A 23,286-nucleotide genomic window follows, 5' to 3' on the forward strand; every position below is an offset into this window, starting at 1 on the left:
GGAACTAAACGAAGCTACATTACAGAAAGGAGGGTGCAACTGAGAGAAGAATAAAACCCATGAAGTTTAACTTCTCCAGGGGGGGATTTCTGCTTATAAGATATTTCTGTGTGACCTATCCACCACTGAACCCCAACATGCCTGCAGGGCTCCAGGCAAGAAATATCCCCTGCTGCTAAAGCACAAAACCAGCTCGTTTCCTTCCAGTGGTGTTCAGAACAGTAGTTTCCAGGTTCTTCAAACAACAGCACCGCTTTACCACAAAGAGAAGCCGGGTCTAGACACCCACTGCTTTTCATGTCCATTAAAAAACAAGGACAAGGATAAACTGCTCCCAGCCTGCTCCAGCAGCTTTCCCTTCACTTCTCACCTGGTGATACATCAGTGTGGGAGGAAGCGAGCCAAGAAAATCCACTCCGGGAGCTCCATTTGCAGCCCAAACTGCCCCCAACAAAGAAAGAGTTGGGGACATCAGTTCTGCCTCATCAGGACCCCCTGGCTCTTTGATCTGAACACCGTACTGTTTCTAGGGAGTGCTTGAGGAGAATCACATGGGGCTGGAAAGGCACCTATGGAAAATTAACTTAGCAGAAAGCAACAGTATGAGAACAAACTGCTACCAGGGAGTTCATAGCACTTCCCAGAAGCAGGAAACAAGGGAAAAGTGACCATCACAAGAAATACTGGGACTGCTAAGGGACAGCCTGCTAGACACCAACTAATACTGTAAGACAAGTTCTTTGAGATGCAATCTTAAAAATATACAAGCAAAAGTGGACAGTCCCTCTAACTCCATATTGCTAGAGATTTTTAAAACAGGAAATTCCCATCGTTTCTAATTCCTTCCAAACAGTAACAGGTTCAGCAGTGTCAGGAACATTAGTGGAGATGACCTAAAGCTTCTGGTATCCATTTCTGGGACCAGTAGTGGTAGATAACTTAGGCAATACAGTGCTGGTAGGAACCAGATGCTCCTTCCTCAGAAGGCTGCAAGAAGCATCAGTGATCTGGACAGCACAACTGGCACACTGCTTGGACCTGGCATGTTGGGAAAGTGCTTGGGTCTCTCATTCTGAACCTCCCAGATCACCAGGAGAAGCTCTAGGTGCTGCACAAATGGGGCAAGCTGCCGATCCATTTCCTGAGCACTGAAAAGCCATTGACCAGAGATCTGCTTAGATCAGTCGTACAGCAGCCATTAACTGGGTAAGAAGAGAGACTTCCTTAATAGGAACATTCTAAGTTTGGTTGAGGCTGGGCCCGCAAGCATCATAACAAACATTCAAAGAGTAAAGGAAAAACTGCAAAAGCGTAAAAGAAAGTAAATCACTGAGGAAACTGCAGAGACCCATCCTCTTCCACAGTCATCTGCTTCAGGCCCTGCTCTGACCCAATACAGCCCCTCTTTAGCTCACAATTTATACAAGTAGACCATGGAGGATTTCAGGTAACAGCAAGCAAACCCCCCAGATTTGCACATGAAAGCAGGGCAGTTGCAACCTGAAGATGCTGTACTCCGGCTGTAGGTGGGTGAGCTGCACCCTTGCTGTGTCTTGTGGTGTCCTGCCAGGGCCAAGCTGCTGGAGAACAGCACTGGGAGGAAGTGAAATCCCCAAAGTCTGCACAGTACCAGGGCAGAACATGCCTCACAAGGCAGCACTGTTAAATTTAGCTTTCCTAGTGCTGCTTGCTCCTTTTTTGATCCTGTTGACTCAAATAAAACCACCCAAGTTCCTTCTGACTACAAGGATAAAGGTTCGCCCTCCTGCAGATATGACTCTTCCTACTTATATTAGATCACTTATAATACAGAATTGAAACCACTGATGGAAGGAGGGTAGAAATACAAGCAAAAAGTATCTGAAGTTCATAATGACAAAGCAGTGGACGTCTACTTTGCAGAAGAGCAATTTGCATCTGACGGTAGTGACCTAGGTTTTCTCTTGGAGCAAGCCTGCAGTGCCATCTGTTCAGAAAAAGCATGCATCAGCTACCGACAGCTCCGAGCACACGCTGATGACTAACACACACCTCTGCTTTCCAAATCTCTAATAGTTAATTGCCCCACCTTGCCAAGAATTCTTTGAGCATCTCTGGCTTCCTCCATCATAACCTTTACCAACAGAGAAATCACAGCTCTGTCATCTAGTAACGGGCTTTCAAATTGCGTCGTTAAAAATCAGTTTGAGTACGTGCAGGGGCACTTTCTTGAAATCAGTGTTCCCCTGATCTACCTTGGCTTAATTCAGCTCATCCAACTTGGGACTTGTGAGCACACAACTCAAAACAGCTTTCTCTAAATCTCTGAAAAACTCCATACTTAAAAAAAAAAAAAAAAGTTACAAAGGCCCACTTCTATGCATTTTCAGCGAGCTAGCTTACACTTATTAACCTTGTGCCAGCAAACTATCTACAAAACTTGCAGCAGCTTAACCAACAGCTTGTCTGGGAGCACTGAACTGGATGAACCAGCTCACAGACCATGCTGTGCTATTAGGGGCCTGTCCTTTAGTCCCTTCTAGCATGTCATTTTAGGGAAAGGCTAGATTTCCTGGTGCTTCTGTCTCTAGCAGGATGGTATTCTAGACCCTAATGGTTAAAAACCTCCTCATTTGCAACCAACACATAAGAAATAGTGACAAACATATTTTTCTTCTTCTGACAGAACTACTCTTCAGTTTAGACTCCTGTCCTTTACACTCACTCAATCCTTTAATTTCATTCAGCATTCTTGAAGACTTTTTGCTGGGCTTCCTTTATTACACAAGATTGCACTGAAATGTCCAAGGACACAGGGCATCCACACCACTTTTTACATCTGCTCCAGTGCCTGTGTCCCAGAGGGGACCAGGGGTCAACACAACTCACCTGGTGCATCTTCACAGTAAATTTTCCTTTTTCACAAGAACATCACGTTGATGGTTCATAGTCATCCTGTGATCAGCCAGTACACTGACATTTTTCTCCTTCTCAGTATTTTCTAACTGATGAGGCCCCTGCTTAAGAACAGATTTTTGTTATTAGTCACTGAGCACCATGTATTGCTGAGTTTCAGCCCATTTCTATTATTCTGGTCTTAGTATTCCTGGTATGATAGTTCTGATCCTTCCACACTGAAGTTGCCTCATAACTTCTGTCCAAAGCATATTTTGTTAACCAGCACTGACTTTTTGATCAAGGGCAATTCATGGAAGTTGTAGGTAAGGTTGAGTACTCCTCACCTCCAGCCACCCCAGTATCTCTGATCTTGGTATTTTTGGTTGTCTCCCAGTACAGCAATTCCCAATGCACTTTGTAATTCCTCCAGCAATCCCCATCCCTTCTAACATGGAGAAAAATTCCTGTCTGCGACTCACGTGCTGAATGATGTCCAGTTGGGTAAAAGGACAGAACAAGCTGTGCTGATCAGATTTAAACTGTGAGCTGCAACTACTTAAGCTGCAGAGGGGTGAACACTCCTGCAGTTGCTCATTCTCATTAAAGGAATTGTTTATGTCTAGTCAACTCTAGCAGACTCCTAATAGGGTGAAGTTGGCTTAGATTGAGTTCGTCTGACAGTAAAAACCTCTGCAAGTATTTGTGAATCACCACAGGCACAAGTGTGTTCATGCATCAACAGGGAAAGGCATAACTGGTCTGAACTCAGATGCAGTTCATGCATGATCAAGGAAGGCCAGCAGGCACACACACTTGCTATGGCTCAGCAGGTGCAGCCACTTCACCTAAAGCCACCTTAAATTGTCTACCCAAATCCTGAGGGTTCCTCTGCAGGATCTGCCCTGGGTTGATGGCCAAAGCTTTTAATCACAGTTTTAATTGAATCAGGGCAACTTTCTTCTCTGTTTACATACACACGGTCCCTCTTTCAACCCACAGAAATTGTACCTCTTATCTGATCAACTGACTGAAAAAGCTAGTGCTGTATTACTGCAATCAGCATGTGCCCCGAGAATGACTTCCCTGCCTTGACAAAAGGGAAAGACATAACACAGACGGTAATCCCGCTAGGGAAACTTCCAAATAAACATGCTAGATACCTAACAGCCAACTTCCCAACAGCCTTCAAAATGATTCAGAAGCCCAGTTTCAGTTTCTGTAATTGCAAATGAGACAAAGCACATTTTAAAGATTCTTCTTTGGATTTATTTGGGAATGTAGGCCATACTTTTCTTATAGCTTTCTGAAAATATCACTAGAGGCTCCCAAATTATTATTTCCACAAATAGGAGCCTCTTCACAACTTCCCCTCTGATTTCAAAGCTACAGAAATCAAAGTTGGATGTTCACACGCATTTAGACTTGATGCACCCAATCACACCACGCAGATTGCCTAGGGTGTGCTCTGGCAAGTAATGCTCAGACCATCCCCGAAGCATTCACCTCTCTGCTGATGGTGAAGAAGTGTCCACGCCTTAGACAAGCTCCTTTCCTTTTAGATAGCTATGGAGAGGCACAGCAACCCCCATCCACTTCCCACAGCAGGGGACAGAGTCAAGGCCTCCCTGGAGGGATGGAAATTGTTATACATGTAACACGAGGATGATGGGCTTGGAGCTGTAATAGTGTTTCAGAAGTCTAGGGTATCGCCACAGTCAAAGAGCAAGCAAGCCCCATGGGCACAAGCCTGCCAGGCCAATACGGCTGCTGCTGGGGAACTGCCTTGCATCCAGCCATCACCCACCCACAAAACCCTAAAATGAGATGCCTCTCCTGATCACTTTGCAGCAAGAAAGAAGGTTGTGGACAGTCTGCTCTGAAACCAATGCTTAAATTCACTTTGCTTTAAAAGTCACGCTGCCTGGGCAGACACAAGGACCCCTACCATGGCCCACCCCACAGCACTGGGATATCTCTTGCTGGTGGCGAGAGAATTCCACCCTATGAAAGCTTCTTGCTTTGTTATGAACTTAGCCACGTGTGACTCATGGAACTTCTCAAAAGGGAAAGCAGTTGCATTAGGAAAAGAATCCAGCTAAACAGCTTCTTTCCTCCTATCCACTGTGCAGTGTCACTGGGTTCCACCCTGCTCCGCAACCTCTCTCTACAGATGGCAGCAGCAAGACAAGAGCATCGGTTTCAGTGGTGTCTGCGGGAACCACCAACCCACATAGGGGCCATCAGCTGCCACAGCCAGTAGCTGCTGGTTTCAGAGCAAGATGTTGTGCCTGACAGGATATTAATAGCATCCTAGAGTCACCTGAGACTATGACCTGGTGCATCAACTACCAGCCCTCCCAAAAGACACCTAGGGCATCACAACCTCATACTGCTCTCTGTCCTACAAAGGCACTTTCTGGGCACCTCATCAGATATCAAACTTCTATTTTACCTACACACAGGAAAAATAAACTGTGCCAAAAGAAAAGTAGCCACACCAACAGCATAACTGACTATTGCTATAGATTGATGCCAGCAAAATCTCTAATTTCAGCCCAGGCTGATAAAAGGCCTTGGGCACCACTATTCACACAGAGCTATTGTTTATCTCCTAGGATCAAGAAAAACTTCGGCCCAACATCATCATATCACAGAAGTCCCCCCCAGCATCACACTGCACTGAGGAAGGGAAGGATTCAGGATACAACCTCTGGAGCACAGGCACAGCCTTGCAAGGTCTGAGGCCATCCGGGCAGGAATGAATATTTCTAGGCTGCCAGATGCTGGATTGAGGCATCCCCCATCACTGCCAGCTGCAACCCTCCCATTCAGAGGTACTGGCAGGTGCTGAGGCTGGCAACAAGAGTTGTTGGTGATGGGACCAACCAAGTCTCAATCCAACCTGCAGCACAGGATGTGAACTCTGTATTGAAATCCTTCCCCACGTGAATGCAAAAACAAAGCCTCTTACGTCTGGGTAAAAGATAAAGGTCACAGCAAACCAGTGAGTTTCACAAAAAACAGATAATTCTAAAAGAAAAAGAGAAGGGTTTAGTTCTCTTCAGCGAATCTGAGTCAACTTTTCATCTATGTTTTTTGTGAAACTCCTCTGGCTTTCGGTGACCTTTCTCAGACAGCTGCACAGCACTGTCAGGCTTTGATATTGGAAGTCAAATGCATCACAGAACAACAGAATGAAAGGAAGTGAGCCGGGTGCCATCTGAGAGGTGGATCTGAATATCGCTGGGGCCTGCGTCCTAGAAGACTCAGACCCAGAATGTGATCTATAGGCATAAGTTCTCCACACTTCCAAATGAGATCTGCCAGCACGAGTATAGTGTGCCTATCTATGTGGCAAGAACAAACACAGTATTGAAATATCTATTCCTAAGACCCTCACGAGTGCATGATATACCCAAAATAAATGACATAAAAGCACTGCAGAAAAAACTCAGCAAGCTGAGTAGCACGTATCTGGAGTCCACTGTGAATACCCAACAAAGATGGCTTGCATGGCTTCCCAGCCCCCTTTAAAGTATGCAGCTGAGGATCACTGCATAACACAGAATCACAGAACTGTACAGGGTTGGAAGGGATCTCAAAAGATCATCGGGTCCAACCCCCCTGCCAAAGCAGGTTCCTCAGAGCAGGCTGCCCAGGTAGACATCCAGACAGGCCTTGAATATCTCCAAAGAAGTAGACTCCACAACCTCCCTAGGCAGCCTGTTCCAGTGCTCCGTCACCCTCACTGTGAAGAAGTTCTTTCACACGTCAGTGCAGAACTTCCTGTGCTCTAACTTGCAGCCACTGCCCCTTGTCCTATCCCCACAAACCACTGAGAAGAGGTTGGCTACATCCTTCTGTCCCCCACCCCTCAGATATTTATATACATTGAGGAGATCTCCTCTCACAGTCTTCTCTTCTCCAGGCTGAACAGACCCAGATCTCAGCCTTTCTTCATAGGGAAGATGCTCCAGGCCCCGTATCATCTTTGTGGCCCTCAGCTGGACTCTTTCCAGGAGATCCCTGTCTTTCTTGTACCGGGGAGCCCAGAACTGGACACAGTACCCCAGGTGAGGCCTGACCAGGGAAGAGTTATGAACTCAGTGGCAGGAGGAAAAGAGCATAAGAACGTCACTTCCTCTGTGGAAGAGCTTTTGAACTAAAAAGACTTGTAATGATGCTTGCAGATGCAAAACAAACCAGAGGATACTGGGTTTTCCTGCTAGCATTACCTCCTCTCCAAGGGACAGCATAGCCTCACACCATTTGGGACAGAAGTGAAGTAGAGGTACCAAGGAATTAAGAGAGACAAAACTCCAAGACAAGAGGTTTTAAGGGAAATCTCTCAAGCTCTGTACAAAGTAAAAAACTCACCTTTCTAAAAAGAGCTTTAATTGCATCCCTGTTATAAGAGAGCTCTTCTCAGATGGAGTCTCATTTCTGGGTGACTTCAATCACCAGTTTCTAATGATCTTTAGCTGCATGATTTCTTCTGCTTGTACCTGTCACTGAGCAGTTTTAGTTTCCTTGGGTGCCATTTTGGAGCAGAGTCACCTTCTCATCTAGGGTACCCTCTCACTACCACATTAGCGCCCCACACATCCATTAGCACTTCCAACGCCAGGCAACATGCTGTAAAACACAGTGTGCCACATCCCTGGCTATGAAACAGTTCAGCAGAGGAGGGGGGGAAATCTTTGCTTTGCTGATTAATGGGGTCAGGCCTTTTTGAGAACTATTCTTTGTGGTTTGGCTGGTTTCCTAATCCACTGCATTAAGCCCTACGACATTCAAGCAGAGAGTTGAAGATACAGTTAAGAAGGCATACATACACCAGTTACTGTAAGCATGCTAACAGGACCCTTCTGTGCACCAGTTCCCATTCTGAAGCGTCTTGTTCCTTCAACAGCATCTTGGTTCAACAGCTATCACATTTTTAATCATCACCCTACTAAGCCCAGAGAAACACCACTCCTGGGCCTGGGATTCATATTTTTCTGCAGAAGCACTGAACTCGGGTCCTCACAATGTCTAGTCAGCAGAGACTAAGGAAAATTGCCCGGTAGGATATGTCGTGATGGCTTTACAAGAGCTCACCTCCCTTTGCTCAAGTGAGCTTCATGACTTCCTTCCATCTTTTTCATTCTTCCACCCAGTTTGCAGAGGTCTAGCAAACTGCTTCACCCTTTGTCCGCTACTACATATCCCCAGGCCAAGGATGATAGGAATACAGTGCAAAAAAAAATCCCATCTACCTGCTTCCTCTTTGTATCAGTCAAAGCAGAACACCGAGCTGCAGTTAACGAGGACTTCCCAGAAGAAGCTGAGCTAGTCTTGCAACTAGCTGCCCCTGCTCTCTCTGGATTAGTTCTCCTCTAGTAGAGCCCAATATAACAGGCCGTCCTGCATCTGTCTTCACCACCACATTGTTTGCACCACTAACAGTGCAATAGCTTCAGACAGACCCGTGCCAAACCTCAATTAGAGAAAACAGAGCTTCTGCAAAGATTACTTTCTGCCATTTGCTTTGTCATCTTTTAGCAGAAAATTTACTGACTCAACACCACATTCCAACAGCAGCACCATGCCTGCCCTCTTTGCCATCAACACATCATGGCTCATTTGACAACCCGGGATGCCAGTGTCTGCTCTTCATTTGCCTAACACACACAGCATGGGCACTGGCAGAACAAATGTCTTCAAAGCCCACGCATTGTGACAGGGTAACACCCAGACTGCAGTTTTTAAGAGACCAACACCCCAAGCGTTGCATCATAGCGTCAACGGAGGCATTGTAATTTGGCAAGGCAGGAATGAGACTAACGTCTCACTGCCTTATAGATACCATCTAACCCTGGGGAATTTCATCCCACGCTGGCATACTCACAGCTACTGCACTTTGCAGCAGCTGAGTGCAAGGACTGTGCCTGGCAAGGCGTCCCCTGGGGCTGCACAGCAGCAGCACCAAGAGACCACATGCCTGCACCTCTGATAAAGGGACCCTGCAGGTCAGACTGGGGAAGGTGACTCTCAGCGCCTCTCCGTAGTACTTGCACACTTCTCCTGAGCAAAGCTCACACTTGCACGTGAAAGTGCACTCACTAGTGATGCTGAAATCAAAAGCACATGAGGGCCACATGAGTGATGTTACACATAACCACAAACCACATCAGAGCCAGTCAAACAGCTCATAAGGTGGGAGAAGGCTACAGCTCTGAGCTTGCTTGAAAAAGGATGCTCAGAGGACTCCTACACTTATCAGAGCATTTTTAGGCACTGAAAGAACTGCTTGAAGTGTAAGAGAATGAATCCATCCGATCAGAAAAGAAACAGCTATAGTATTTGGCTCTCAAGGATTTCCAGCTGGTTCTCACTTACAGCAAGATTTTCTGGGACAAGAAATAAGATTCCAAGCTTGTCAACAGAAAAGTCATTGAAGGATTATTTGCTGTCAAACAAATAAGCAACTGCCTTCAAATAGAAGCACATCCAGACTTGTTCAGCATCATGTTTCAGAAACGTCAGAGCCACCCCCAGTGCAGGACGCTGACTGCTGAAGGTTGACTCATCTTTCTCAAGTAGTATTATTAAGGTTTTCACACCCCTGGCTAGCTCTGACACCGTAATTTCACTGTGACACAAAACACGCCTTGTCAGGGCTTAGCATTACCCCAAGCTAAGGGGCTGGAGTCACACAGCTTTTGTTAATGTGGTTGGGAATGTCTCATGAGATCAGCTGGCACACACAAGTTCTCCCACTTCCACCTCTTGATCTCATCTTAACCCTCTGAGAAGTCCTTCCCTTTGTCATCTTCATCTCCACATGGAGGTCACCTCGCTTCCCAATGACAAGACCAGGCTTACTGCAAGTCATTGTGAGCCTGGGTGATGTCCAAGTCCGCTCCCACCATCTCCAACAAGACTGTCACCATGACAGTGTCAGGGCCAGGCCAAAGGAACAGCTCCTGCCTGGCTGCAACAAGCACGCTGCATCTTCCAAGAATTTTTGCTTGTTGGGAAGAAGCTGGACAAAGGCAACTGCACAGCGCTCTGCTACAGAGGCAGCAGTCCAAGAGTTAGAACAAATATCATGGAACAGAGCATGTAATCAGATAGGACCCCAAACGAAACACAGGAAATCAGTCACAAATAAAAAGCCAAGCAGAAGCCATGGCTGTGAGCAGTAACTGTAGGCACCAATGAGCCATCGTTAACCACAGACACTGTTGTGGTCGAATGTGACCCCGGTTACCATTGCGCCAGCGTGCTTCAGCAGTTACTGAAAAATCTTCTCAACCGGGAATAAGAAAGTAAGTCTCTGGCAGGGCACTGCATATTTATTTCCCTTCTTTGGCTCTTCATTGTGCTCTTAGATGGCCCTTCTTTGCTATTCATGTTCCAGCTCCATCTCACTGGCTTTGCCTTCATCACGAGTTGGAATTGCATCCAGTTGAGTCATACAGGAACAAACTAGAGGCTGATGTTGTACTGCACACAGATGTTTAAAAGAAGAAAGCTCAAAAGGAAGGACAGATGCAAATATGAAAAAAGGATGGGACTTGAGGACTTTTCTGGCTGACCACACACATAAAGCAATTCAATCTGGGGAATGACATCAGGTAACAGACCTGCTCTGCAGGAACCAGAGGGCTCTGACACTGGCAAGCAGTTCGCAGCCTTCCCCAGAGCCACAGTAAGAAACTGCCCATCACGCAGTGTCCTGGGGCACCCTCAGATTTCAGTGACAGAAGAGGGCATCCCCTCCCTGAGCATCTACAAAACTCAAATAGCTTTCTATCCCCGCTATTCGGAGAAGGCCCAGGACTAGTGGCTCCCGGAGAGGAAGGCTGTGTTGCAGACTGAGCACTCTTGCAATATTTTGCTAACAGTTTCCTGCACAGAGATTCAAAGCTGAGCAAGCCTCAGGTCACACCTGTCCAGAGGCTTCACCAAGCACTGGCTGGGGACTTCCACTCCTCTTGGAGCCAATTCTCCCATTCCCAGATCTCAACCTCCCACACTTGCTCTGCATCCAGCTACATCCTGTGCCTGCTGCTAACCAGACACAGTAGTTAGGACGCTGTTGCAGAAGGTGCTATTTTTCTTCCTCACAGCCTTGGATGCATTTGTACTTCCAGACAGCCCAGTGTAAACAATCTATCTCAGGCTTGGGAATACATCCAGGGCTTATAGATTTAAAAACTTGAGTACACCAGTCCACGGGGCTTTAACGTTATAAACAAACTTCATCTGATAAAGCTGGCTACACGAGGATACATGGATCCCAACTGGAGGGGCAGCACTAACTCCTGGTTTGACACAGCCCAGCTGCAAGGCAGCCAGCTGGGGCTTAGCACTGTTCTCACATTCCTCTGTGCTCTGTCCACGGTTGTGCCAGAAATGTAAGTGTGCACATTTTCATTCCTGGGAAAGAAATGCATTCGTTCTCTCTTCCCGTTCCCTATGCAGGCTGGTGAATTTGTCTGTTACACTCAAAATAGGTGTCTTCCTGGGTAACAGCAGCAATGTCTTCCCCGAAGTGTGGATTCTTGGGTTTCCTCACAGGGTATATCAAAGCTTGCCCAATACCAGGATTTAAAGAGTATCCGTCCCAAATAATTACCATAGACTGCCTTGCTAACTGGAAGGGAAATAAAGAAAGGGAAAAACAAAAATAGGATCACCAAGAGACACAATCTGCTCAGTGCTTTACAAACAGTCTCTGGAATAAAGCCCAATCATCCTTACACTAATTGGCCACAGACATCCTTAGGCAACATCTTCCTGAAAGCCCAAGCTTCCTTCAAGAAAAGCCAGAAATAAGTGTTCTTTTAATAGGTAAACCAGCTCTAACCAAGTCCCAGAACTCTTTCAGCACCCAAAAGGCTGAGACACCCAGAGAGTTCCTGTTTGCCTGGAGCACTTCTTTGCTCCAGCCAGTAAACAAGCCCACTGAAGACAGCTGTGGGTTCACAAGCTCAAAGTTCACAGCAGCTCAGACCAGGGTGCGAGAGCGCTGAATGCTGTGTGCCCTGTGATTGCTGCCAGCAGTCACTGCAGCCCAGCCCCAGCTCAACAACACATCCGTTCTGTACCCTGAGGAGCAGCGTGGTGGTACCCGAGCTAGCTTGGGTGAGGGAAACCACATGGCCCCTTTTTCCTCTCCAGGGGAACAGAGCCCATGCTAAACCTGCAGACACCCAGCCTGGCTGCGTTGATGTACCCCCAGAAGTGCTGCACAGAACAAACTGCTCTCAAGAAAACACGCACAGCTCCTTTCAGGGGATTTGTCTTCACAGCCATGTCTTTTTAGTGCAGTTTCTTCCATCAACAAATGTTTACCCAAGCCAACATGTTGCTACTTTTGAGTGCAGAAGTGCAAGTGCCCCTCCCTGCTGCAGACAAGCGGCTACATCACACGAGATGCTGCAGGTTGTCTGCTCCAAAGCACTGGCCTTGTTGGCATGCTGGTGGGCAGTCCTCACTGCCCTGCCTGTGACTTGGCTGGCATGCTGAGTTTTACTCAGGCTACGAGCACGGTATGGGTCTGGTGTGCATCTTTAAAGAGCACGGCCATGTTTCTGGGAATCTAAAACACCCCCAGCTCTGATCAGTCACTCCCAGGCAGAGACAGGCTCCAGCTACAGCCCAAGGAAGTCCTTTGACTCGGACTGTGTGTGCATCTGGCGTGATGCAGTATGAGGAGCACACCATGTAATGGCCATTTTCCCACAGCTGCACTTCCTCTCAAGCTCTGCTGCACTCCCAGAGCTCCACCATCACACCAGCAGGCTGGAGCTCAGGTGTGGCTGGGTCCTGGGCCCATATCTCCTCAGCCACAGGTTGCATTGGATTAACACACACTGCTGTAAGGGGGCACAGTCCCACAGCCATTCCCCATCACTTCGCAAAGTCAACACGAGGCGGACATGCTACTCCCTCCTTGCCCATGCTGGTGACATTCCTACCTCAAAGAGTACCCTGCATTTCTACAGTCCAGGTGCCTGGGCTCACCTAAAGCCCAGCCACTGAATCCTCTGCTTCCCTGCATGTCAGAGACATCAGAAATGCCAAAGGCACTGTGCAGGGAGCCTTGTACAATCCCCAAACCTCTGCAGTAGGGCCACATGCCCTGGGCAGGCTAAGGTGATGCTCCAGCCTGAGCTGAAACAAGGGCAGAAGAAGGGAGGAACAGAGAAGGAAGGGTCCACACAGACACTGAGAGGTGTCGGGGGAGCAGAGCAAGAAGGGATGGGGTTTGGGGATGGAGGGACCGTTCCTGCACCAAACCAGCATGCAGCGAGCTCAGCCAGCCCCAGGAGCCCTTTAGGAGGAAGAGCCCAAGATCCTTCCTCAGGTGCAGGCTCTCACTCCAGGGACAGCTCCGCGCTTTCGAGCAGGCTTTGAAGCCACCCTGCTCTATCGCAGACCTTCCCTGCCCTCTAGTGGGAGAATCTTGAATGTGGACAAGCGTTAGGAGAGCCTCTTCCTCCTCCTTCTCCCTCCCGCCATGCAGCACCCTACCGCGTCTTGCGGAGGTAAAGCAAAGCACGCTGCCTCAGCTTGGGAACGCAGCTCTCTGGGATGGGAAACGGGTTCAACGAGCACACCTGGGAATTCGGGGGAGCAGAGACACATCACTCCCAGCAGTGGAGCAGGGCTTCTTGAAGCTACCTTAACCTTTGCTTTCAGGGAGACCTGAGCCCTTGCTCAAGGAAAGCAGATGCTGTGCTCAGTGACACAGGGCTGCTGGGATGGTGTGGAGGGAGATCAGACCTCACTGTGTACAAGGAAAATCCTGGGCAAGCTCTGCAGACTTTCCCAGAAGACCAGAGCCTGGACCTGAAGCATGATATCTTCACGGAGTTTGCATTTCCCTCTGAAATGAGGCTTGAAAGCTCTCTGGTACACAGCTTAATGCCCACCTCATAGGCAAGCTGCAGGCTGGAAAGCAATTTCTTGCCAGTGGAAGCACAACTGCACCGACCTCTCACTGCAGGGACTGAGCCATGCCATGGAGGTGGAGTCAGGCCTACGATTGGAAAGATTCACTGTAGGCAAAGAGCAAAAAACTCTCCTCTGTCAATAAACAAAATAAACTTCCTTGCAAGGGACAGACTTCACTGGGGTTGCACAGGTTCTTTGCTAGGAGCTCTGGTAGTGATCATACAATGCATTCCTAAAGAGTGCTGTGAGGTTGTAGGGTTACCCTGGCTCCTCAAGCCACACTTGGTCATGCACCATCCCACACTGTGCTGCAGGACCCTGCCTCTGACCCCGTTCTGTTGCAGCCACCCTTCTGTGCTCTCCGAGCAGAACTGTGATTTTTAAATCTGTGCCCCATCTCTGCTATTTATGAGCCAATAAACTCATAAACCACAGCTGGGAGCACTGCACATCAAACCCTGGTTTGTACAGACATCTAGCGGTCCCTGCTCGAACTTCACCTGCACCACGTTATGGTGCAGGACCAGCACCAGAATTTATTTTATTGTTAAAGTAAAACCAAAGCACAGCCCCTGGGACTGCAAAACGGAAAGTAGCACTTCCTGAGCTGCCTCAAAAGTCCCTCACCTCGGCTCTCCCACAGCAGCCTGTGCTGTGGGGACGTGCCACGGGCACTGCTGTGTCCTGCAGGGATGTGCTGCGGGCACCAGCGTGCATCTCTGGTGGGAAAAAAAGCCATCACTGTGACTTTTGGCAGCCATACCCTGCCAGGGTGAAGGGGCAATGCTGGATGTGCATGGAGCAAGGTGTCTTTGAACAGACTGTGCTGAATAACAGCACATCTCTCTTCAGAGCAGTTTATGCATTGCCCTGTCAGATACTTTGGAGTTTCCATCACAGCCAGTTTCAGCCTTAATTTGTGTTTCTATCCTGCCACTTTGAAATAAGAATCATCTGTCTCCAGCCCCAGAGCACCATCAAGATCAACTCGGTGTTATTTCAGAACCAGGATGGTAGGGGAGTGGATGGGAGTGACTGTGGTGTCACACCTGTCAAGGTTCAGCCGGTACAATCAGATGGCCCTGGGTCACCACATCCAGACATGCAGGGGGGACAGGAGAAACCCTGACTGGTCACTGCTTTGCTGAACACAGAAATCAGATGGGGGAAAAATCAAGTGTCACAAAGTATCAGGACTGCCTTGGCAGCAGTGTATGTGCCAGACTCTGCACCCATAAAATGCCTTGCTCTTGTTTTTCTGAGGTTCCAGTTTAAAGCAAACAGTCCCCAAATGGCACGAGACAGTTATCCTATTGCTCTGGCAGGCCCTTCTCCTCCTAACCTGCCTGCTCTGGGCTTCCCCCATCATGCTCACACTGGGGCATCCTTGTCTTGCTCTGCACAGAACACGGTTGCTCCATCCCACGTGTGACACTGTGCTACACACGGCTGCCACGGAGGAAGGGGTTGGAGAGCAGAGAAGAAGAGCAGGCAGCCTCAAAGGGCAACCCAGCACGAGGCAGGAAAGAGAAAAGCCACCCCCAGGAGGAGTCCCCGCTTGCACCATGCAAAGGTAACCCAGTCCCAGGCTGCAGCTGAGGAGCTTGGCTTTTTGATCTCCAGAGCGCATTTGAATTTGAGGAGGTGGGGATGCCTCTGGAGCTGCTGCAAGCAGCCATTTGAGAGGTGTCCCACCACCTCTAAAGCTAAGGAGGAGCCACCATTATCAACTGATTATCTCGCAGTTTCCTGGAGGGGTGACGGTCTGAGTCACTTGGCAGTGGGAGGGTGGTTTCTTCATGTGCTTACTGGAGCAGCTGAAATGCGTGGGCAGGGTAAAAACAATGCAGATGTAAGTGATTATGGGGGCAGGCAGAATCTCCAGGAGCATGGTATTTTTCCCTACTTGTTGGAATATGTCTAACATTTATCACATCAGTGTGTCAAGAAGCCATTTGCACCTGTCCTCCCCCGTGCCACGGCTGGTAAACAAGCACAGTGTCTGTATCCCAGAGTTCAGGGCCCTTTGGTCTACTCCATGCCATGCTGCTCTACCATTTGCATTTCTCCTCTGCCTGCACACATCTTTATTGCCAGTTACCACACGGGGAGAGAAAAGGGCCATATCTCCTTTTGGTCACAGCTCTCCAACTTGCTCCCACACACTCACAGACAAGGACGTCCTCATCAGCCCTGCCTCACTCTCTGTGGCTGCCAAAAACAAACCACATAGGATGGGCAAAACACCTTCCCAATGTAGCTGCAGTTGTTACATACAAATCTCTATCCTTCCAAAGTTACCAATGCACCTTTCATCTCACCCAGAATAAAACCATCTGTGTAACAACAAAGCTCAATGCATGAGAGAAATAACAAAGACTGTGCTCCATTGCACTGGCCACCCACACCACTCCTCTGCCATACCCACCGCCTATGCACCCAGGCTGAGAGGTAGCATTTCCATCAGGAGTAACGCTCAGAGAGTTACTATTCTGCAAATAAACACACTGAAGTCAAAAACATGGTGTAAAACCTCAGGGGAAAAGGCATCATGGGAGCATTCTAGTCCTAACAACAGAGTTCCTGGTATCACAAATGTCTTCTATCTTTGGAGATGATTTGCAAGGAGTTTGAAAAATCAGTACCATTCTGGCTGGTGAAGGGAAAAGATACAGACAAGGTGTTCCAACAAGTATTTAAGTGGGCTGTCTCCTGTTAACAGGGCAATGGGTAAACACTATGTTGCCCCAGACCTGGTGACAAACATGCATCCCGTGGTAAGGATGAGTAACCCAGTACAGTTGCAATGCAAAGACAAAAGGGTTTCCGAAAGAAAAAGTAAACTAGCTTTGCCGGGAATGTGTTTCACTATGCCTGTTGCATCACCACTTTCTCTGGAAGACCCAAGGCTTGAGGCTAATACAGAACCAGACATCACACTTGCACTGCACCTATCAGCAAGACAAAGTCACTGCTCGTGGTGGAGCAGGCAGGAGCAAGAGGCATGAGCCACCAAAGCTGCATGTCACTCAGAGATGGTATTTTTCCTACTTTAAAAGAAGCTCAATTCAAACAGGAGAAACGACAACCCCGAGACAAAACTCTGGTTGCACAGCCACATCTCACAAGGGGTATAAGTCACTTCAGCATAGATGAGAAATTGAGACATTAAGGGATAGACAGAGCACTTCAAGGTAAGAGGAATGAGCCTTCCTCACCCAAAACCTTTCAAACACCTGCACAGGAACCTATGGAAGGAGGGCTTCCACCCTACAGCCTCACTCATCAACCACATTTCACATCGGTGCTACATCAAGAGGGCCTCACTCTAAGCACAGCTTTGAAGTCCCTTACAGGAAGATGCTCAGCTTTGACATTTAAACCATGGCAAAGAGGAGAACATTCAGGTTACTAACATGATTAAAGTAAGAGTTTTGCATTTCATTTACCTAGCACAGCTAATCCAAAACCTCCTAGTTTCTTTAACATGTTTCAGACCCACTGCAGAGAGAAGGCTGGAAATACTCTCAGCTGAGGCATAACAGGGCAAAATGACAAGGTGTGGACTGAGGTTAAAAAAAAAATCTTTATACAAGGACTGTTGCCATCTAATTCTGGAGCACCAACATCCATTCATTCTGAATCCTGCTGCTACTCTGTTTTTGGTACAGGCTACTGAAATACAGAGGCATTTGAGTGTGGGTAGAGCTGTTCTCTGATGTAGTGGTGTGGAAAAGGGCTTTTTTTTAATGTCTAATGGAAATACCTACTGGCATTGGGACTGAGAGTACTTTATCTCACCAAATCAGCTTTCAGAGGGGAAGCAAGCGCACCACACTGCTTCTGATCAAACAGTGCCTGAGAGAGCTTGAGACAAACCACCTAGAGATGTCCCCCAACACCACTCCTAGGATCCAAGCCATGCCAGGCAAGGCAGCCAACCTGGCCACAGAACAGGGCCCCCTCCCTGCCACAAAGCTGCAAGGTCTCTCTCCCCCTTACCTTGCACAGCAGAGCCTGCTCCGCTCCAGCACATCCCAGTCTGCACCATTGGATTACAGCAGAAGAGCTGGGAGTTTTCCAGTGAGGTGCCTACACTACTGGGCAGCCCCGCACACAAGTGTAGTCACTTAAGTCATTACATGTCCAGGAGCAGCCTGGGGGGAAGCAGGAAGAGAGGCCAGGTCAGGTAAAATCAAGACTGAAATCACAGGTGGTTTCCTTTCTTGTAAACACTTTTATCCTTCTGCAGCTGCTGGTTAGCTGAGTTTCACTCTCTCCCCTTTGCATTTTCCTGTGCAACAAACATGGGCAGGATTCACATCTGGGTCACTGGCCACAGAAGAATATTTTTGTGACTGCAATCCCAGAGGTTTCAGAGGCACCCACTCCTGTGGGGATGCGTGGGGAGGCCTGTAAATGGTGATGTGGAGCTGCACTTTAGCAAAGGTCACAGAGGCACCTCTCTCACTACATTCATAACTAGGCATAGTTATGCATAGGCAGCATGGAGGAGATTTTCAGAGCTGTGGGGCACAAATCTCTCTGCAGGCCAACAATCAGATATCCTTGTTGAAGGGAATTCTGCTGTCTTCAGCATTTGTCCAGCCTCTGTACTACTACCTGTCCCAAAGCTCAGACATGGTTCTACACAGCACCAGCTCCTGGGGCAGACCAGAAGCCCCAGCCTCTGCCTAATCTCTGGCACTGCCCAGTAACAGATAGCTGGTGCATTATGAAGAACCAGGCTCCCCCTTTTGGAGTGCATTATCAGCACCCAGATATTAGTTAGCACAAAATGTAAGTCACCAATTATGCCTTAGGTCTCCATGGGGACAATAGACTTTAGGATTTAAAGCATGAAGGTAAAAGAGCACAAAACCTCACCTCCTCTCCAGCGCAGAATAACTAAACCAGCTCCCACCCCCTGTGCCTTGCTTTAAATACAATTAGGATTGTTAACCTTTGGCTGAAACTTGTTCTCCACACAGGTGTGAGGACACCTCCAGTCAGAATTCTGCAGTTTAATCATGCCTCCCTGTGCAAACCAGGTGTTTTGTTTTTCACCCACTTAGGCTGTTTTTCACCTGTGGATCTCAGGCCTTTCTCCAGCAAGAGAAAGAGCTTTCTGTATCTCTCTTTCCCAAAACAGCAGTTACAATCCAGAACTGAATTGCTCCTCGGAGTCCTTAAACAATATAGTTTAAGCTGCAGTCTCACTACGAGGTAGATGCTGCAGAAGCTGGTTAAGAGGTAGGAGGGATGAAAGTCACCCGCTGCCTTCTTTGCTCTTTGCTTCTCTTTCTGCCTGCTCCAGCTCAAAGACACTTCTGCTCCCTCCCACAGATGAGCCACGAAGAATTGCTTGCCAAGGCCAAGCCTAGCTGCTTTTAGGTGTATTTTGCTGTCTCTTTAGCAATAGGCTAGAACCCTTAGGGCCTGCAGACTCAGGTTGAAATTAAAAGCACCTGCAAGCCTAGCCTGCAGAGAACACCTGTGAGCCATTCAGACCACACAGACACCTTCAGCTCCTCCCTGTTGACTGCTTTCCCACTATTTGCTTGGCTGTGACATTAGCTCTTTGGGCACTGTAATACCTACCGTCACATGTCACTTGTGTGCTCCCAGTCTCTGTAATCTCCTTCTCTTCCAAGGATTCAAAGTTAGCACATAGTTTCTGAGAAACCTCTTTCAGACTCTTAGATATGAGGCCCCTAGGCAAGGTCAGAAATCGGAGAAAATCTTATTACTGCATGTGTATTTTTTCCTCTCACCTTTTTCCAGTTTTCACAGCAGGCCCAGGTTACCCAAAAATTGTCTTTTCCAAACCTATGAGAGTTCTCTTGACTTCATTTAGGACATTATTTATTTAGTTAGTTATTGTGTGCTTAGCAATGAATGCAACAGTGACCCATCCCTTGGCAAGGTTAGGTTACCAAAGACAGAGCAAGAGCCATGAAAGGCTGCAAACTAGGTCCAGTGAAGAGGTATCGTGGGATGCCTCTGCTGAACAATTCAGACCCGTTGCTTTCACATCAATTCTGAGCGCTTTGCTAATGAGCCAACCTAAACTTTCAATTTGATATACTTCATATCACAGTCAGCCCACGCTGGTCCCAAGAGAACTATGTGAAAAACCTTCAAAAGAAGTGGGAAACGTCCAGTCCCGAAGATGTTTAATACAGTCTCATTTGCCTGAATCTGTGCAGGGATACAGCTGGAAGTAGCATTATTCTGTCTACCTGGTGAATAGTCTCAGTAAGGCATTACTGGCAATAGCCATCTCTAACTTCTTTGGACTCAGACAAAATGCTTATTTGGATCTTAATCTTCTTTTGAGTCTCCCATGGATTTTGCTTTTAAGATTACTCTGACTTCAGCTTCCCATTGAACATTCACAAAGCAATCCAGGCATGTTTTTGCCAAAACCTACTTTGGCACAGTCGCATTTGGTATCTGCATCCAGAAGTCACATATTAACAAGCCTGAAAATTTGCATGTGAAAAGCAGGGTGTTGGTTTTAATTGTGCCCTTTAAGCCTCCCTTCCACGGTATTCAAGACCTTTGTATATTTCTTTGCAGCAGTTCATAAATTGTCCTGCCTTCAGATCTTTTTTCCTGTAAAGCGTTTCCTGAGAGCATTCATCCAGCCGTGACTGCAAGGTGCAGGCTGTGCAGCAAAGCAGACTGTCTCCCAGGCTATGGGCCTCACATCCCCAATACCCCATATCAAAACTCTTTGAGACTCTTGAGACTCCATCCCAAAATTAAGATGTGACAATTCTTTGGAGCAGGAGGGGGGAATTAAGATCACTGCCAGAAGCACTCTAAACCCTGCTGGCTGTCCTGTCCCTGTCCTCAGTAACCTCTGCTTCCTGCCCAAGGTACCTCAATTTCCTGTAGCTGTGTTTACACGAAATAAAGAGGAAACATTTTCTGTTTCTATCTGTTGTTCTAATAAGCCCTGAGCTGTTTATCACGATCGCTGTTGTTACGTTCCCTTCCAGGTGGCAGAGAGCCGTCACGGGGAATGGCCCGCCGCAAGCACCTACGGGTGGAACAAGCCTGTCACCCCAAAAGGTGCCTAGAATGGGGAGGAGCTGTTCAGCCCCTCCTGCATGTCCTCTCCTCCTTGCTTTCTGCTGGAGGAGAGCTTCCCTGAAATAAGACTCTCTCTCTGAGTGCCAAGACGCCACCTGCTTGGAGCCAGCCTCACTTCCTAGGGGAGCCTCCCCAAGCTCAGGGATCTCCAAGGGAGGAGGCAGGTTTTGTAGAGAACGCACACTCATGCGAGGGCCTCACCCCGTAGCCACAAACCAAATCTGTCTCCCAGGCACAGGGCAAGCCTCGCTTCTGGAATTAAGACAATCCCATGGTAACCCTGGCAGCCAGGCAGACATTAGCACTAGCCCTGCTCTGGTCCCCAGGATCCCACAACCCACCCCGAGACTAAAACCAACAATCCCAGGGAAGAAGGTCTCCTCACAGCTGAGATTATCAGCGCTTCCTGCCCCCACCACCACCGCGCATCATGGAAATGTTTGAACGTCACCTCCCACCCAGCAGGCAGGGCAGCGCAGGCAGTCACCGCAGCCATGCAGGAGACATGGGTCCTCTCCAGAGCAGGCAAAACACCAGCCTGCAGCAGCACGGGGCGAGCCCAGGCTGGGGGTGCCAGGTGGCACCACTGCGCGCCCTCGGTGCTGTCCCAGGAATCATCTGGTCACAAGGAATGGGCTCTGCTGCAGCATCAGGCAGGCAGCTTGCTGAACGGGAGGGAGGAAGGAGTTTCCGAAAGGTCCCAGAGTTAGATATGGGCCATGATGCTAAAGCACCAGGGCTGGGGAAGACTCCATCACCCTTCGTGGAAAGAAGGGCTTGATCTCACCACAAGCCCTCACCACCATCAGATGTGATTCACCCGTCCCAGGAGAAGAGTCATTTGCAGAATGCAAATATTTATGAATCACCTGTGTGCCCTGCTGTCTCCAGGACTGTTTTGGAAGTATCACACCACCCAGTCACAGTGCCACATTGCCCTGGCAGATGAGCGTGATAACACCACAGACCACAGGTCCTCCTGGCAGCACTGCATGACAGGGCCAAGTAGTTCAGGCAGGACAGAGACACTGGCTTATCTCGAGGGTTAGTGGTGCATGTGCGATGGTGCTGGAGACTGGAACTGCCCTCCCTGCAGATGAGACCTGTGTGCAGCATTCCTCTTGCCACCAAAGATTTTTTTTCATCTGGAAAAACCTTGGCTTCATTCAGTGTGGAGACCCCTGTCAATGCTCCTCAAAATCCTAATTCTCCCTCAGGCCCTTGGGTTTGGATACTTGTTCGGGCTCCCTCCTTGATTGCAGGGTTAATGTGCGTGGCCATGCCTTTTACCCTCTCTGTTACCCATCAGTTGAAAATGCCCCTGTAAGATGACCTTGCCCACGAACTGCAAAGAGTCAGCTCAGTGTAGTGTCCTCAGGATACCAGGCTCTGAGACAAAGGACACTATTTTTGTGAATCTAAGGCAACTGCATCCCCAGGCTGCAGCTTCTGGTGCATCCCACACACCTGCATGTGGGAATCACAGCACCTGCATGAGCTCTCTGACCATCCAGGCTGATCTTGAAGGCCTTCTATGTAATTCCTCCCTTCTCTGTGGTCAGCCCCCACGCCCTACCTCTCACAGTTTCCCCTTGCTGGCAAGGAGTTCAGGGCATTTCCCACTCCCCAGCATTTGCCACAGCCCCACACGTCATAACCCCAAACACATCTCCTGGCTACTCACCCATGTCACTCTTCCTCCAGGCCTTGCAGACACAGCCATTGGCGTGTTCACACTCCTCAGCTGCCAGGTCCCACCTGTGCAGGCAAAGCAAAACTCTTTGGTAAAGTAGAAGGACACTAAAACCTTGCTTACAAGATAAGTGAAGTATTTTTACAGACCACCTTTCCACTACTGTATTGTAGCCACCTTTGGGTGGGATAAACAGCCCATACAATATTAGTTTCTCTGCCTCATCCTTTCTCCATCAGCAGTGCTTCTTTTAGGGCATTTGCAACTATCTGCATGTGCTTCCTTCCACAGCACAAGGAAGGCTGGAACGCACTGGATGAAACTCTTCCAGGCACAAGAAGCTGTTCCTTCCTGCATTTTCTTTCTCCACCTCCAGTCATATACCCTCCTTTACCTGGGCATACAGCTATCCACCATAAAAGCTGCATGGAGAGAAGATGCCTCCAGAGATGTTGCATCTGCTTTAGATACCGTAGTAAGTGAAAATTAGTTCACTTTTGGACATTCATCCACATACACGCATGAACAATTGGCTGCAACCTGCCAGCATTCATAATTTAGGCTATTTTTCACCTACTGCAGGTACTGCATCTCCAGTCAAGCTCCCACTCCCTGCTCATCTCAATGCCAGCTACTTATTCCAGTATCTTATTATAAGTGAGCAT

At 48.3% G+C, this 23,286-nt stretch overlaps 1 long non-coding RNA gene across 1 annotated transcript in view; it reads right to left on the minus strand.

Moving 5' to 3' along the window:
* LOC113844284 (uncharacterized) overlaps positions 1-22,688 on the minus strand; it is a 135,471-nt gene extending 112,783 nt beyond the window's left edge. Inside the window, exons 1-4 of the long non-coding RNA XR_011810939.1 lie at positions 22,613-22,688; positions 18,715-19,541; positions 17,830-17,984; positions 2,869-2,999 (exon numbers count right to left, since the gene is read on the minus strand). This is a non-coding gene — a long non-coding RNA (uncharacterized lncRNA). The remainder of the gene's footprint in view (positions 1-2,868; positions 3,000-17,829; positions 17,985-18,714; positions 19,542-22,612) is intronic.
* Between the last annotated feature and the right edge of the window lie 598 nt (positions 22,689-23,286).

Source organism: Anas platyrhynchos, chromosome 8, assembly GCF_047663525.1.
Source record: "Anas platyrhynchos isolate ZD024472 breed Pekin duck chromosome 8, IASCAAS_PekinDuck_T2T, whole genome shotgun sequence".
Lineage (NCBI taxonomy): Eukaryota > Metazoa > Chordata > Aves > Anseriformes > Anatidae > Anas > Anas platyrhynchos.